Raw genomic sequence first — 16,088 nt, 5'->3', positions numbered from 1 at the left:
CCAATGAAAGTAGGACAAAGACTTGGGCTCTCTCTCTCTCTCTCTCTCTCTCTCTCTCTCTCTCAAGGTTCAAGAAACCCAAGGCGTTAAAATTTCTCTTCTTCGTGGTCTTGTTTTGCATACAAGCATGGCTTACGGGCTCCAATATTTAGGGGTTTACAAGTGGGAAGTACACCTCGTGGCAGCAGAGAGCGATTCGTTGACAGCAGAGAGCAGGGTGTTGTTGAGGAGCACGCCTTTGGCAGGCCATGGTGGTTAGTGGACAGGCAATTGCTTTGACAAGGGGCAACAAGGGCCGAGTGAGACTACATCAATGGAATCTTTTTGAGTAATGATATTTCAAAAGTAATGATCTATAGAAGTATGAGGCCCCAAGAGAGGTGCGATCCCTCTTCACAGTACATGAAAGGCGTGGCACAATTATGGAAAAGTTACGAGAGAGTAATAATCCATAAGTGGCACCATGCTGTAGGATTAATGATCTTTTCGAGCATTAAGAGGTGTGTGCTTTAAAACCACTTGGAAGATGTGGCACAATTATAGAAGTTATAGGTGAGTGATAGTTGCTATCCCATTTGATGGGAGTGGTGCCTCCCCCCTTCCAAAAAACCACCAAATATGAGAGAGAGAGAGAGAGAGAGAAGGGGGGGGGGTGTTTATAATGATAGATTCATATTATGTGTATGGTTTAAGGCTTAAGGAAGTTGGAGAGAACATAATCAAATGCTCCACCATCCAAGCTTTAGGAAAGTGATTTTCTTTCATGCTGTCCTCATCACCATGACCAACAAGAACCAACAAAAAAGCAATAGCAAACTCAACCACCATCAATGTCACCAGAAATGTGTCGTCTTCTTTGCCACAATCGTGAGAAGTAGTCACGTTCTCATATTTGTTTGATGTATCACACACAACTTGATTCATGGTGAGTTGTTTTTCTTTAAGCTTTCCTTTTCTTTTGAGAGAGACTCTCATCCTGGTCCTGTTCCTCTCTCTCTCTCTCTCTCTCTCTCTCTCTCAATCAAGCTCTCGTCTTCGGGATTTTTTTTTTTAATGGCAAAACTCACATTATAAGCATTTCTTTAAAGAAAAATTATAGAATTAATCTATTTTTAAAGATTCTTACTCTCTTTTCTTGAAGATTAAGGTGGTTTTTCCCCTTTTCCTCTTGCTCATCGTCGACAATTTTGGATTTCTAAATGGCACAAGTGTAAACCGAGACACATTTCCCAAACAATCGATGTGTGTATGTAGGTGCCAAGGTCTGATGGGTTACAAAGTATAAATTTTCACTAAATTCGTTTTGTAGCATGATTTTTGCAAATTTCTAGTCATGTTTTGCCCTGCAATGGACCTTCAAAAATCAAGCCCCGTGGGTTTCTCTCTCTCTCTCTCTCTCTCTCTCTCTCACACACACACACACACACACACACACACACACACACACACAAACACACACAGTCTCTCTCTTCCCTTATATCAGGGCTCGAGAAAAGATAAGTTCGCTTTATCCAAAGCCTGTTCAAAATAAAAAATGGCCGACTCAAATTTGGACAAGAAGATTCTCAAGCCGGTTCAAATCATGGAATTTTTAGTTATAATATGAGATTTTTAGAGTGATTATCCCTCTCAAATTTAGTGTTAGCCTGCTCATACGCGTGTGACAAGGTTCCAAGGCCGTGTCTACAAAAAAATGTTTCCCGGAGCCCTGCCTTATATGTGTGTCTTACTCATTATCCAAGGTATCTCCCCCATCTTCCCTCATCCCATCTCTTCCCAGGAGATTTCTCCCCCATCTACCTCCACTCCATCCCTTCTCAAATCTTGCTACCCACTAATTTTGCACTACACATCTTTCCAAGCTTGGGACATGCTTTGGCCATTGTGCCCTTAATGATAAGGAGAGTCAAATCATATCCAAAGAGAGAGAGACAGAGAGACACATACACACACACAACTTAGAACCTTCCCCTTCGTGAGGAGTGCCTTGGTCTTTGTGTTTCATAGTCACATGTTAGTACCAAAGGGGCACTGACTTATAACAAACACTATCTCTAGAGATTGATCCTCTCTTCACTAGTACCAAGGGCACTATTCCTTAAGGTGCAAAATACTTTGCACCACTGCCACTAGTACCAAGGGCACTATACCTTAAGGTGCAAAATACTTTGTGGCCTTACACTTGAAACATCTTCCTCTCTTTCTAGGCTATGATCGATCGCTACTTTTGGCTTTAAACTTTCTGTGACTCTCATCCCAAGGAAGGAGCCAGGTATAGTAACCTTCAGAACTAGTGACCTCTTTGGAGAGGGGGAGAGAGAGAGAGGGAGGCCCCTTTTGTGTTTTTTGGGGGTGGGGGGGGGGGGGGGGGGGGGGGGCGGGGCGCCAAAGAAAGGGACGTGTTACTCCATGACATCTTTCCTTCATCCAAGATAGTGTATTAGTCTTATGTGTGTGAGTGAGAGAGAGAGAGGGAGAGAGAGAGAGAGAGCGCTTCTTGCACAGAATATTGTGACCACCCATTACATTTTATCTTTCTTTAGTATGAAATTTCATCAAGAGAGTTCTTAATCATACTGTTCACCATCATCACGAGAGGGGGTTTCACTCTCGCGCAAGTCCTTATTGCAAAACTGTGCTGCCAACATCATTTGAGTGAAGTTCTGCTTTGAATGATAGTGATGATGAGGGCGGGAAAGATCTGCGGGCTTCCGCTGCCGCTCTCTCTGCAACCGCAGGTACCCTCTTGCTCTCGCTTTCCTCCATTCCCATTTGTCTGCTCCCTGCAAATAAACAACTTGCTTTCTGTCAGTGCGCCTTTTCTTCCTTTTGGGTGCGCTCTACTGTATTGATCGCATCCGCTAGCGTTCCTAATATGATTGAAAGACTAATCTACCCGTAGTCCTTTTCCTGCATATCTAATTGTGATTTGTCTTGCTGGGTTCTCGTCACTGTAGCACTACCTCCTACCCTTAGCTGTAACTCGTATACCGCGAATGGAGAAATGGCAATGGTTGTTAAGGTTCCGAACCTGCAGAATTGTAGACTTACACACGTTATAAGCCTTGCCTCAAAGTTGTTCTTGTTCCTCCGTGTTTTCAAGTACTGCAGCATTAGCTGCCTACTCGTTGCCTTGCGCATATAGAGAAAGCAGAAATTGGGTTGGTAGTTAACGATCTGAAGCTTTCTCTCTGGAAAGCAGCAAGTTTTGGCCTCAAAGGCTCCATTTTTGTTTCCTGAATAGTGTCTGTTTTTTCTGCCAGTGCATTTTGTATTGAAGGAAACTTTCATGTTGCCTAGTATCTGTGCTTTCTATTGATTTGCACAAAATTGATTTCCCATTTCATAGTGATGTCTTTTTGATTCTTGTATGCTATTCTAGCAACAAATTAGTGGAGATACAGTGAGGGCTCTTTGGGCCGTCAATGTTGCAAGACTTGGTTATTATTCTTGGATAGAGGTTTACATCTCCACAGTGCTGAGGTGCGGACACGTGGTTGGTGGGGGGGTGTGCACGCAATACAAAACTTCTTGTTGCCATTGGAAGAGGACATAGCCAGGGGGCTTAGCGTACTGATTTGCTGTACTATGTCTAGGTATTGGAGTCAGGTACCGCGGGTTCTGCCGTTTGTTGAATAGCCACCACACTTCTAGGCATTCTTATTGCCTGTGTTTGATCTTGCCAAACGCCAGTAAAATTGATTGAGCTTGCAGCTTGTGATATGAAAGTAGTGTTTATGCTGACTATTCTCATTTGGGTAGACGTTTTCATTTATTACATGACATAAGCCAGCTCAGTCTCTGCTGAAGTTACTACTGAGCATAAAAGTTGCCAGTCTTGTTAGGTCGGGCCGTTTCTCATATTCAGGAACGATTGCGATTGTTGCTTAGGGTGCAAGGTAATAATGTTATTTTAGTTGTACAACTAGGTTCAGCACAAGGTACGATTGTTTAACCTTTGTGATGAGTTGTTTATGACCAACAGAAGCTTTTGATATGGATTCTTTAGATTGTTTTTTGTCATTTTCTTTTGGCCCTTGTAAGGGAGTATGTGTTGCTTACCTGATGTCACCGTTTCTCTCAGCTGAAGGTGTTGCAATATTTGCCCCAGGGATACATCTTTAGCAGCATTGTGTACCAAATTGGAAACTATAACATTTGATGTTGAAGTCACAGAGAAATACAGACAAATACAATGCCCTGGTCTGCCTGCAAATTCTAGCTGCATTTGGCTGTTTGTAAACTTTCGCAAGAATTCTATAGCTTTGTAGAGTGTACATATGAAAAGAGGAAGGTTAAAATATTTGCGGATTTGAGGGTCAGTTGAAGAGATGGATTGATCAGCCAGTGCTCAGCCAACCTGTGTGTTGTTTTCTTTGTACATGTGAAAACAGACATTGTGTTGATGTAGTAATCAGTCGTTTGGTTTTCATGTTCTAGTCTAAAAAGTTGAAAGCTGCGTTATGATCTTACCTCGTTCAGTTAGTAAAGTGCATTGAGAAGGCTCTAGAAACCATTAAGGCAGGCAGTTTCCTGGTGTTTTTGTATCGAACAATTCTGCTTTCCTCAAAGGGGATGATTTTATCGTCTAAAGTCTGCTGCATGTCACCTCGCTTTGTGATTGCAATTTTACTTCCTTGCCACCAACCTACATAATATATAGAATCCAACTGGTGTGTGTCTTGCATGGTTGCTTTATCAACAGCGTTGAAAGGCATGCTTGTATGGCTAGTGTGTCTCCTGGCCTGGCCACCCACTGCATGTACAATCAGGTTGCATTTGGTCTTAGCCGGCCATTTTGGCCTGGTCGCCAACTACTTAGGGGCCTTTATTTATTTGTAGGCACCCTTCCATTGATGGGTTGTGGGGTTTTTCTGGGGTTGGACATTTTTCCAACCTGGCCCATAGCCTTGTTTATAGCCAGGGGCAGCGGGCACTTTCTCACATGTTGTATCTGTTACAAATTGGCACCTTGGGGTGATGATGGTTATGGGGGGACTGTTCAGCCCTCTTTTCAAAGTCTCTAGCGTTTTTGGTCTCTTTGTTTCTCTCTGTTTTTGGAGCTGAGGTTTGGGGATGCAGTGTAGACCATAGACGATTGAGCATGCTCCTGAACAAATCGGCCCAAAGAGGGATCACTATGATGGTTTGGATAGGACGCAGAGGCCATTGATAATGATGCTGTCACGCATGATCAGAAGCAAATCCTCTACACCAAACTCGATTGTTAGAGCAGAATTTGAGGCTGCAGTGAGCACCCATGGTAGTGGAGGTGATGCTGAAAGTGTGGAAGCTCTACACCAGAGATGCCCCTGAGTAGCTCTAACCTCCTCCAGGTAGTTATCTTTAAAGAGAGAGATTGTTGGTACTTAGAGATGACCACTTGGATGACCACTTGTAAGAAACCTCTACAAATCTGCCAAAAGCTGTCTGCCACTTGCGGTGTAGCGTAACCACAATATCTAGTGCTATTGAAACTGGCCCGTAGACTCGCGAAAGGGCAGTAGACTTAAGCTTTCACCCGATCTTTACAGTGTTTAACTTTGTGACACAAAGGAACTTCACGAACAAACCTGTGACTAAAATTCAAAACTTCAAATAAAGCACGACTTGGCAGCTCCTAAGTAGACAGTGACGCCCTGTTGGCCCCAAACGTTGGCACCCCTTTCAGTAATTTTTTATTCAATTAAACTTTGGAGAGAACCTGTAAATTCCTATGTGCTGTCCCACTTTTATTGGGCTGAAAATGACCTACCCTTTTGGCAGCATGACCGTAGTAGGAGGCTTCACAGACAAAATCCCCATTCCCTAGACGACTTCCCACGCGCATTCGAGCACTTTGACAAACCTGGCGAGAAAATACAGCACGCTGAAATCTCTGTTTTTCACCTCTAAAATGCACCGGATCACTTGTATGGCAATTCCCTAGCTTCCGCGAAGTTCTTGGGACTATTAGGGATCAAAAAGGGTCAAAACCCTAAACCTGCAAGAATACACAGCAGGCTGTAATTCCCTGTTTTAGGCTCCGATTCGCGTGCCGGTCGCATCGCTAGCAAGCCCTCGAGTTCTTGCACCTGTAGGGCTACTTGCCCTTTGATTTGGAGGAGAGTTCTTGCGTGAAATCTCTTGGAATCAACGTGTACCTGCCAGGGATTAGCAATTAGCTAATTTGATACCTGTACAAGAGACTGTTGCCTCGGTAATCGCGCATGAACCCACACAATTGTACATACATATGAGTAGCCCTTGAGCTGGGCATCATGTTTCTATATTCAAAAGGGGGGGGGGGAGAGGTGCACGAGAGTGGAATCATCGTGCTACATACAACAAGGGAGAAGGCAAGCTTTCCATTAAAGCTCTGATCACCTGCACCCACTACTCACACACAGTAGTTCACAATAGGTCAAAATCAAGATTCGGATTGGAGGGCTTTGCTCCCCATGGTGCACTGAGGAGGACACCCTCGAAGAAGCCATTTCCAAGCTCAATGACATTCTTCAACCAGTTAGCATCGAGCTCGACACTGTCTCTTGGATCACCGATACGCATAGACGTGTGCCACTTGGTCAATGCATCCTCACTTTCAAAAACAAAGAAGAAATCGCCTCAAGGGGACAAAGCTTTGGATCGTCGAGGAATGGGCAGTCTACCGTGGCGGTAAAGCCATCGTCCAGGATTCCGAACTCCCAAGCCAGCTCCGCCTCCACTTCACCCTCCTTAGGTTTTGTTATTGTTCTCTTCCTTTTTTCCTTCACCCCCCGATGGACACTAAGTCCCTAACTAATATGTATCTCATGTCTTCACCCCGCAACACCAAATGTAATGCTTGTTTTGGTCCCATGGGTCATATCTGACCTCCGTGGATGATAATGAAATCTCTCTCTCTCTCTCTCTTCCTTTTATGATACCCGAAGTGGAATGTAACCAAAGATGTATCAGTTTTGTCCTATAGGTCAGCTTTGGTCTCAAGAGGACGTTAATAGACTCTCTCTCTCTCTCTCTCTCTCTCTCTCTCTCTCTCTCTCTTCTACAGAGACCACCTTCTCTAGCTTACGGAAGATGGTTTTGTGACGAGACCCAGATACATGGATACCCACTTGTCTCATGGGATACGATGTGCTATTGGCCAGTTACGCACATCGTCTCACTAGCTGCGGATTGAAAGTGGGAGATACAACGGAGTACCAGCAGAGGCCAGGACACGCCCCTTGTGTGACATGGAACCTGAGACAGAGCTGCATTATACATGCCGCTGCCCCGTCTACTACGAGATACGAGGCCGCTTCCATTGCTTGTTCAGAGAGGGTTTTGGACCATTCTCAAGAGTAATGGGATACGAAGATCAAAGATGCTTGGGTTTGTTCTTGCTCGAGCTGCGTAGACACAGAGAGAGCTTGATGAATGGCGAGGCTAACCAGTCTCAAAGACGGATTACAGACTTCTTCAGAGCAGACACGGGACAGCCGCAAGAGCCACTCCCACAGTAGAGCTCCTCCTCGTCTCACGCCAGAGGCACACTGATCGATCGAGCGATTGAACTGGGGAAATCCAGGCGCCCACGAGTGCGACGGACTACACAGCATCGGCGGAGGCTACGTCAAAAGATTTAGAGCACGCTGGCCAGGCATGCACGACGCCCGGTCAGACTACTATACCAAGGAGGAAATTGATGAGATTCGCCAACGACCGATGCTAGATCTTTTTTTTGATTCAGCTATCCCAACTAGCCGCCCATTTTTGCTTAGTTTTCGGCTTAGCTCACATCGACCAATCTAGAATCCCATAATATATATCTTTGTTTTGTACTGTTGTTAGGTTATTTTGTTACTCTGACTTTGTATCAGATCCACCACCTTGTAACTTTTTGGTCTCATAGGTCACTATGGCCTTTTGAAGACGTTAATATAACATTTCATTTCATTTCATTTCCCTCTCTCTCTCTCTCTCTCTCTCTCTCTCTCTCTCTCTCTCTCTCTCTGTGAATGCACAAGGGAAACCATGTGAAGATGGGAAGTAGGGGCAACCACGTGCAGGTTGCTTGATTGTCTAGACTCTAGGGTTCTTTGTGAGCGCACAAGGGCTGCTATGAGCATTCGCGCAGAGGTTAAGGGGTGCATCCTCATGCAGCAAGCAGAGAATTGTGCAGAAGCAACTCGTCGCGTAGGGCTGAGGTCTTTGGTTGACGAGCGCAGAGACAGCACTTCGCGCAAGGCTGATGGACTCGCAAGGGTCGTGAAGGGGCACACACGACGCACGAAGCTCACGATTCTCTCTCTCTCTCTCTCTCTCTATCGCAAAGTTTTCTATTGCAATAAAGGTCTCTATCACAAAATCTTTCATATCGCAATAAGGTCCTCTATCGCGTTCTCTGCGTGGGCAAGGGGTGCTGGTGTAGGCAAGCTTTGCTGCAGTGCTAAAGGCTACAGCAGTAGCAAGACATGGTAGCAGAGCGCACATGGCTGGTAGCAGAGATCACGTGACAGGAGATACAGGGCGTGCTCGTACAAAGTGCTTAAAAGCTCCTAAAATCATTTCTTTTTAATAAATGTAGCCCAAAAGCTCTTTATGTGTCAAAATCGACGAAGTCAACAATGCCACTATTTTGTGGCGTACATTGTGGACTAGCAGGTTGTTACTTAGGCTCTTGGTTTGCACCACGTTATCGTCTTGACATATATATTTTTCTCTTAGAGAAAAGTAATTGTACTCGATTACACCTGTGCAGAGAAAACTCAAACAACATTGTTAACAATTATTGCCCCATGCAGTCATGCAAACTAATTCAATTATTAGCTTTGACGAAGAGTGAATGTTGCAGTCATTCTTCTTTGGACACATGAGTGTGCAGAGAGAGAAATGAAAATGAAATGATATATTAACGTCTACAAGAGGCCAAAATGACCTATGAGACCAACTGATTACAATGATGAGTCTAGTACCAAGTCTGGGTACAAACAAGAAAACTACAAACAAAGAACTGATAGAAGTGCTACCGACTCCTATGGGTGGCTGGTAGAGAGAGAGAGAGAGAGAGAGAGAGAGAGAGAGAGAGAGAGAGAGAGAGAGAGAGAGAGAGAGAGAGAGATGAAAGGAAATGATATATTAACGTCTACAAAAGGCCAAAATGACCTATGAGACTAACAAGTTACAAACCGGCGAATCTAATACAAAGTTTGTGTGTTGAAAAAAAGACTTAACATCCTAAACAAAATGTTCTAGTGAAAGCGAAAGTGGGGGAAAGACGAGAGACTCTCTAGTCAAAACAAAGGTACAAAATAATGAGGGATGCAAGAAACTTAAGCTACTGAGAAGGGGATAATCCTCCAGCTCAGAGTAAATCCAACATCCGTCGGTGTCGGATCTTCTTGATGTGCTCCATGGTCAAAAACTTGACTAGGTATTGTGTGTGGCATGCCAAAATAATCGGATTTCTCCTTTGTATTCTCCGTCTATGCTAGGATGTCCTCCTCTGTAGTCGTGGACACCTAAATCTCCCTAGGTCCATCGCATGGTCAATTAGTGTGCCTCTACTAGAGGTGGGATCCGAAATCTACTGCAGAACTTGTTTGTCTAGCTGTCTAGTGGTAATTGCTGGCATGAAATAGTCCGTAACTTGCCGTTGAGTCTCTCTCTCTCTCTCTCTCTCTCTCTCTCTCTCTCTCTCTTTGTGGTCGCCTCAATAGGAAATCTCTATGTCTCCTCAACTCAAACCCAAGCATCTCAGGTCTTGGTATCCCATAACTCTGGAAAGTTGTCCAAAATAAGCAATGGAATCGCCCGCGAATCTCATAGTCCGTGGAGCAATGACATATGTAATGCAACTCTGTCTCTGGCTCCCTATGGCATACACGACATACCTTGGCCTTAGTCGGGACTCCTCTACATGTGCCACTCTCAATCTCAAGGTGGTGTGAGGATGTGCGTATCTGGCCAATAGCACACCACACTTTGTATGGTAAATGTGTATCTATATAGCTGGGCGTGACTACAAAGCCATCTGCCGTGAGTTGGAGAAAATGTTCTCTATAAAAAGCCATCTTCGTGCCCAACTCCTGAGTAGGCTCTATCCAAGTTCTCGTGGTGTTCATCTGAATCAAGTCTTGGCGGATAAGTCCAATAATCTTTGTCCGTGTCACGGTGAGAGAGGGGGCCTCCAAAGAGTCTTGGGAGGGAGGCAGTCTATCCATGCTAAAACCATGCATCTGGAACCAAGAAGTCATTTGTCAATACTAGCAGGTCGTGTCTCCTTGTAAGGCCAACTGCCGAGAAGACTCAAGAGCAAGCTGGGCATATCTGTTTCTTGGAAGGTCCCACAAGCTATGTTAGGTGCAACGGAATGAATGTTTGCGCTTTGCTCAAGATGAGTGCTCCGAACTGTGCTCAAGGTTCCTTTTAGCTCTTATGGAAGGTAGAGCCTTCCTGTCACGAGGACGTGGCAGTTATTAACCATGTCACAGAGATGTGGCAACTGCTAACCTTGGTTGTTGGTTTCTTTCCAATGGGGTTTATTTTATTTGTTTAAGACCCTCTTTTTGAAGTAGCAAACGGTCGGACATTGTATGGCCAATGTGAACGGTAGATTCACCCGCAGACGGGAAGTAGTCGGCACTGGAATTCGTATGATAAGAGGATGTCTAGGCTCAGAGCAAGATCATATAGGTCCCCCCGTCGCACTTAGCAAGTCGGTGGATACTAGGAAGTGAACTCAATTAAGGCGTAAAGTCAAGGTGGGACTTCCAACAAAAAGTATCCGACAGTTGGGCCACATTGTACTTTTGGATGCGGTCCCAATGAGGATAGATGGTCAGAAGACCAGTGGGAGCCCAACGGAAGCATCTCCTAAAATTTAGGGAACTGCTATTTTGGGCCGTGAAATGTGTTCGCGTCATTACCTCCGGTATGACTAGGGGAACATTTTATAACTCTGCCGCGAAGTCAACTGACGCGTCGGTTGGGATATTTTTAAACGGCGAGCCCGAAACGGGCAAATGCTTGTAAATGCGCCAAGTGTCAACTTTTCATGCACTTTCCTCTTGCAGAAGAATTGGCGCTGAATTTAGAGAAGGGAGAGGCCTCATTTGCAACCTGTCACAGGTTAAGAGCTATGGAGTGCTTTCTTTCCCTCTCATGTACAGTGTGGTGCTAGGAGTGATGCCCTGCACACTACACACTGCTCTCTCTCCCCTACGTGCAGTTATGTGATGCCCCACAAGAGGGCTACTCATTTGACTGATGTACAGTTGTGTGGGTTCATGCTTTTGTGCTGAGGCAAGAGCCTCCTTGAGCAGGAATAGGGGTAGCTAACTGCTGCTCCAAAGCAGGCACTGGTGAGGGTCATAACCTCACCGTACAGGTGCAAAATCAGCGCTGTGTATGCGCTGTAATTTCACTGTTTTTCAGCCGTACGGACGCCAAGATCATTGGGAATCGTGCCCCACTGGCAAAGGACAGTTAGGGGACTGTTTGGGGCTGAAAACAGGGCAACAACCAGTAAATACAGCGTGCTGAATTTACTGTTTTTGGACAGGAATCAGAGGGTATACGACAGTGCAAGCGAGTTCCAGCAGGGGAATTGGTTTCGCGCAAGTTTTGGGGCTGTTATGTTGCCGAAATTTGGCCAAATCAAATGGTATCTAGGTGGATACACGTGAAGGATTCCCAGGACCTTACCTTGTAATTTACCCTCCTAAAGAATAAAGAAATACCGAAAGGGGCGCCAATTTTGGGGCCTACAGATTGTCGGCGTTTGCTCGGAGCATTCTAGCTTCCGAGCTGTGTGTGTGTTCAAGTGTTAACTCCCGTCGCAGGTTCTCTTTGCAAAGTGCTGTGTGTGTGTGTATAAAGTAAAGAATTTCGGGTGAAAGCCAACGCCTACCGCCCTACGGGCCGGTTTCACTTCCGTTCTTAATGAGAGAATGCTAAGATCATAAACAAAGTGAATGGACCCTGTGCGTGCAAGTGTATGAGACTGAGAGATAGAGAGAAGAGAGAAAGGACACTCGAGACGTTGTAAAACCCTCCTCCGAAGGCCCAACTCTCGTCGGCGAGAGTGGTCTACTTATGATTGCACAAAGTGGTACAATGATGATGCATTGAAACTGATGCAACTTTGGACTATGCCGGTGACGACGACGGGGATGGCGACGACGACTTTAGGGCTGAAATCTGCGGTCTTCTATCTGCTGTCCATAAAAACACTATGGCTGAAAATTTGGGACTGTTTTCGATGGCTGAAAAACGCTGTTTTGGCTGCGTTTTTGAGGGCTGAAAATGGGGATCTTCTGCAATAACTAGGGCTGAATCTGCTGTTGTCTTCAAGGCTGAAAACGCTGCTGCAAATTCTCTGCCATAGGCTGAAAATGAAAACGCTGGCAGATCTGGGAATCGTTAGCAAAACGCTAGGCAAATCTGGGAAGTGCTGACGATGGTGGTAAACTGGACACGCTAGGTCAGGGGGAGGTGCTAGCGATCTGCACAAACGCTAGGGCTGAGTGTAGGCGATGAAGGGAAACCAAAAACGCCAAGGGGTGTTGAGGGTACTGCGGGGTTCTTGCTGAGAAGATGCTTGTTGAGCGGGGAGCTCCTGCTGCTTCTTCTGCCATTTAGTGCTAACTTGGGTTTGCTTATATACAAACTTAGCAAAATTGCCCTACCTACTTTTGTTGGGAAGTCACTTAAATTAATAAGTGAAAAATGTCGACAATAGGGAAAATAGGCTAAATGCACTGGAAAAATCCCCTAACTGATTCTAATGGATTCTGATGGGAATATTGATGATCATGCTGTGTGCAACCAGAGGATATGCATCTACACGAGGTGACTGGTCATGCACGGTCTACGAATAGACTCACAAAGTGCCAAATCACTTCTAATCTAGACTGACTGGACTGACTGAACCCTCATCATGCTGTAGCTTGTCCACGGACACATAGGGTTGGATGTGTCACGTGCAGGGTAGTTTTCATACGACGTACGGAACGTCTCGTTCCGTATTGCGGGTCACGTACCGTTCCGTTCGTTTAGTACGTTCTATACGTTTTTATTAAAAAAAAAAGCAAAATTCACAATTGTGAGTGGATTATATTGAGCAGCCCAAAAAATTTTAAATGGCTGTTTATAGCCATTGGCAGCTCTTGACTGTTGACTAAGGGCCATTGAGGGCAACTTTTGGGGCCGTTTTGGAGCGCCAATTCAAGCACTTAAGTCTTAAGCCACATTCAAACATTGGATTCTATGTGCTAGTGTGCGCTCCTTGCCGCACTGTCGAAGCAAGGGACTTGCCAATACACCGTATGCGAGCCACAAACGGCTCCAAGCACACAACAAGCCTAAACTAGCAAGCTCAAGAAAACAAAGGGTGTGTCACTCACCGCTCTACGCTCGCCTTCGTGGTGGATTCCTCGCCGCGATGAAGAAGAAGCTGCAGTCGTGCCGCGCTCAACCGCTTCGCCGCCGTCGTGCCTTCGTAATGCTCGATCGCACACACACTCTCCCTCTCTCTCTCTCTCACACACACACACACACAAGGAGGTGAAGAAGAAGAAGAGGGAGATGGAGCAAGAGCACTCTTCAATTGCACAAATGAGAGAATGAGTAAAAATTAGGTTTAGTTGGCTTTTATAGGAGCTCACCCCATTCACACTTGGGCGCCCATGCTTAACCAACTAATCCCTTGAATGTCCAAGTTAAAGTGCGCCTCTCACCGGCGATCACTCCTACCCTTTCCCTATTGGACCGACAAGCCCGGTACCTGACTCTACCAAATACATAATACGCGTCCATCGTAGGTGATGGGTGTCCGTGTGCCGTGAGGGTTAACATGCCCCCCTTCCTGATGTAGATTCCGTCCTCGGAAGCTATTGAGTTGAAGCTGGTTCGTCGAGGTGGAAGAGCATTTGAGATGAATGTCCTTAGCCTTCTTCAGTCACTGCAAAATCAAACAACATTGGCACAGTAATTGCATTCTCTTAAAAAGCATATGCAGTTTTAGGTAGACACATTGATTGGTAAAAGAATTTCAAACAATTTGTTAGCAATGAACATTAAATTGCAATGTAATCAAATGCATAAACAGATGTAAAGGCAAAAAATTAAACAAGTCTGGGGTCACTAATTTGACGGTCGAAAAGCACTAGAGATCGAATATTAATACCATGGGTAAGCTTCTTAATTTTCTGTGGTCAATTAAGTTGTTTAATCGCGAGAGCCAAGTATTCATGTTCGAGGGCTGACTAGAGGCTATACCTAGAAAACCTTGTAGTTAAGCTACCATAAAAGGAATTTCTCATGAAATCATCGCCTGACTGATTACTTTTTCTTTGACCCCCCAAGGTCTTTTCACATTGATTCAATTATGATGTGTATGCTTATTTTGTATGCCTTGGGTTTTTTGCTTTTCAAGGAAAAGCGCCCACGCTGGGAACCTCTAGGGCTCTAGTACCATAGGCAATACATGTGAGTGAAGTACCAAATCAAGCTGAGATTTCTCTTCCAGCGTAAAATTTTACATTGTGGCACTTTGATTTTTTGTTTGTTCATTTTCATCATTTTAATTTTGTAACTTTGGGAGGTCATATAACACTGTTACATTCCCCAGGCTCATCACATTAGTAAACTCCCTTTATAATACTTAAGCTAAAGGTCAATAGGGTTAAGCCCACTAGAAAGCCCTAGTACATTTCATACAATGCTGCCTAAATTGGATTAAGAACCTAAGTAACCATTGTTTATTAGGAAGGCATTCCCCATGGTATTAAGAGAAGATTTCTAATACCTAGCTTGGTCAAACTAGCTTAGTCGGACTGCTTGATTTTTAAACCTAGACAAGTGATTATGACAAAACATTACATTGAATTAAATGTTTGATACTAAGCCAATGCGCTGAATATTATGCTACCAATCACAATCAAAGCAGACAATCATAGATGCAAAAAGATAACGGCAATGCTAATGGACAAGAAACACCTGTTTGTGTTGATGGCCGCGCTTGATTTGAAGTGTGAACGAGAGAAAGGTTCCATGAAGGTCCAAATCCTATCAATAGCAACACGCTCCTGTACACACTATGAAACAAAAGGAATACCTCTAGGAGGCACATCTGTGGGAAAAGAGAACTTCGCTAATCACTCGACTCTAAAACAGAAACACTCCTATCGTACTAATCTTACCTACCCTCCATCACTCAAGTGATGAGGATCAAAGGTGTTTTATGGCATAGGTTTCTGTTTCACTGTACCAAATGTGACATGTGTAGGTCTGAGTCAATGTTTTGACTTTAATGTGCATACTCGTTTGCTAATTGCTCTTGCTCTTTTTTTTTTTTGTGAGTATAAAGCTTTATATGTACATTCCCTAAGATTGGAATTGAGAGGTCAGGGAAAAAGGTTGAGAGGGAAACAAATGAATGATGACTGTCAGCAAACACTCCCCCCTTCCTTGGGTAGATCATACCGTTTGAAATGAGCTTGTCACCCTTTGAAACCAATTGTTCCAGTTGGTAATAGGTGAGGATTTTTGCCAGTAGTTTTCTATTACCCTAGGTGCCTCATCAAGCTGCAAGGTTGGTAAGGTACTCTCCCAGGATTTTATTTGCAACGTTGTTGTAGGTGGTGAACTTACCCCGGAAGGTGCAAACTCTTTCGTGCTTGGATGGATATGTACAGTGGTAGGTGGAGGTTGTGTCGAAGCTTCTATTTGCGAATAGGAACTACATGAAGAGCAAGAAGCTTCATTTGATTTCCCTGTTCCTGAGCTAGGTGGGACAAATCGTTCTTTCTTTGGTACCCAAACTAACTCTAGAACGGGTGTGTAACGTTCCATGATTTTTTCCTTTCCGCAATTTTCAATTTGTTTTGGAGCCACAGGATTGGGTTTACATGGGCCAGGTGACAGGTAAGAGTACACTTTACGTTTGGGCACCTAGATTTGATCATTTCCTTCATAGTATCCTTGGGCTTCCAATAGTCGTTTAGGAATCCAACGCAGCGTTTCTTTACATTTCTTGGAGTGAGTGGTACGGTTCTTACTAGGTTTCCGTTTTTTTGCATCAACCATGCTCACTACAGAGGTTTTAGGGACCCACTTGTATG

General features: G+C 44.6%; 1 protein-coding gene across 2 annotated transcripts in view; it reads left to right on the top strand.

Annotated features, from left to right (window-relative positions):
- The first annotated feature begins 2,449 nt into the window (after window positions 1-2,449).
- LOC147419928 (BEL1-like homeodomain protein 1) overlaps window positions 2,450-16,088 on the top strand; it is a 31,148-nt gene continuing 17,509 nt past the window's right edge. For both annotated transcript variants that reach the window (XM_086505285.1, XM_086505286.1), the window contains exon 1: window positions 2,450-2,738. The gene's annotated coding sequence lies outside the window, so the exon portion shown is untranslated. The remainder of the gene's footprint in view (window positions 2,739-16,088) is intronic.

This window comes from Adiantum capillus-veneris, chromosome 29 (genome assembly GCF_014529385.1).
Source record: "Adiantum capillus-veneris isolate H3 chromosome 29, ASM1452938v2, whole genome shotgun sequence".
NCBI lineage: Eukaryota > Viridiplantae > Streptophyta > Polypodiopsida > Polypodiales > Pteridaceae > Adiantum > Adiantum capillus-veneris.
This window is presented reverse-complemented; position numbering and strand designations above follow the sequence as displayed.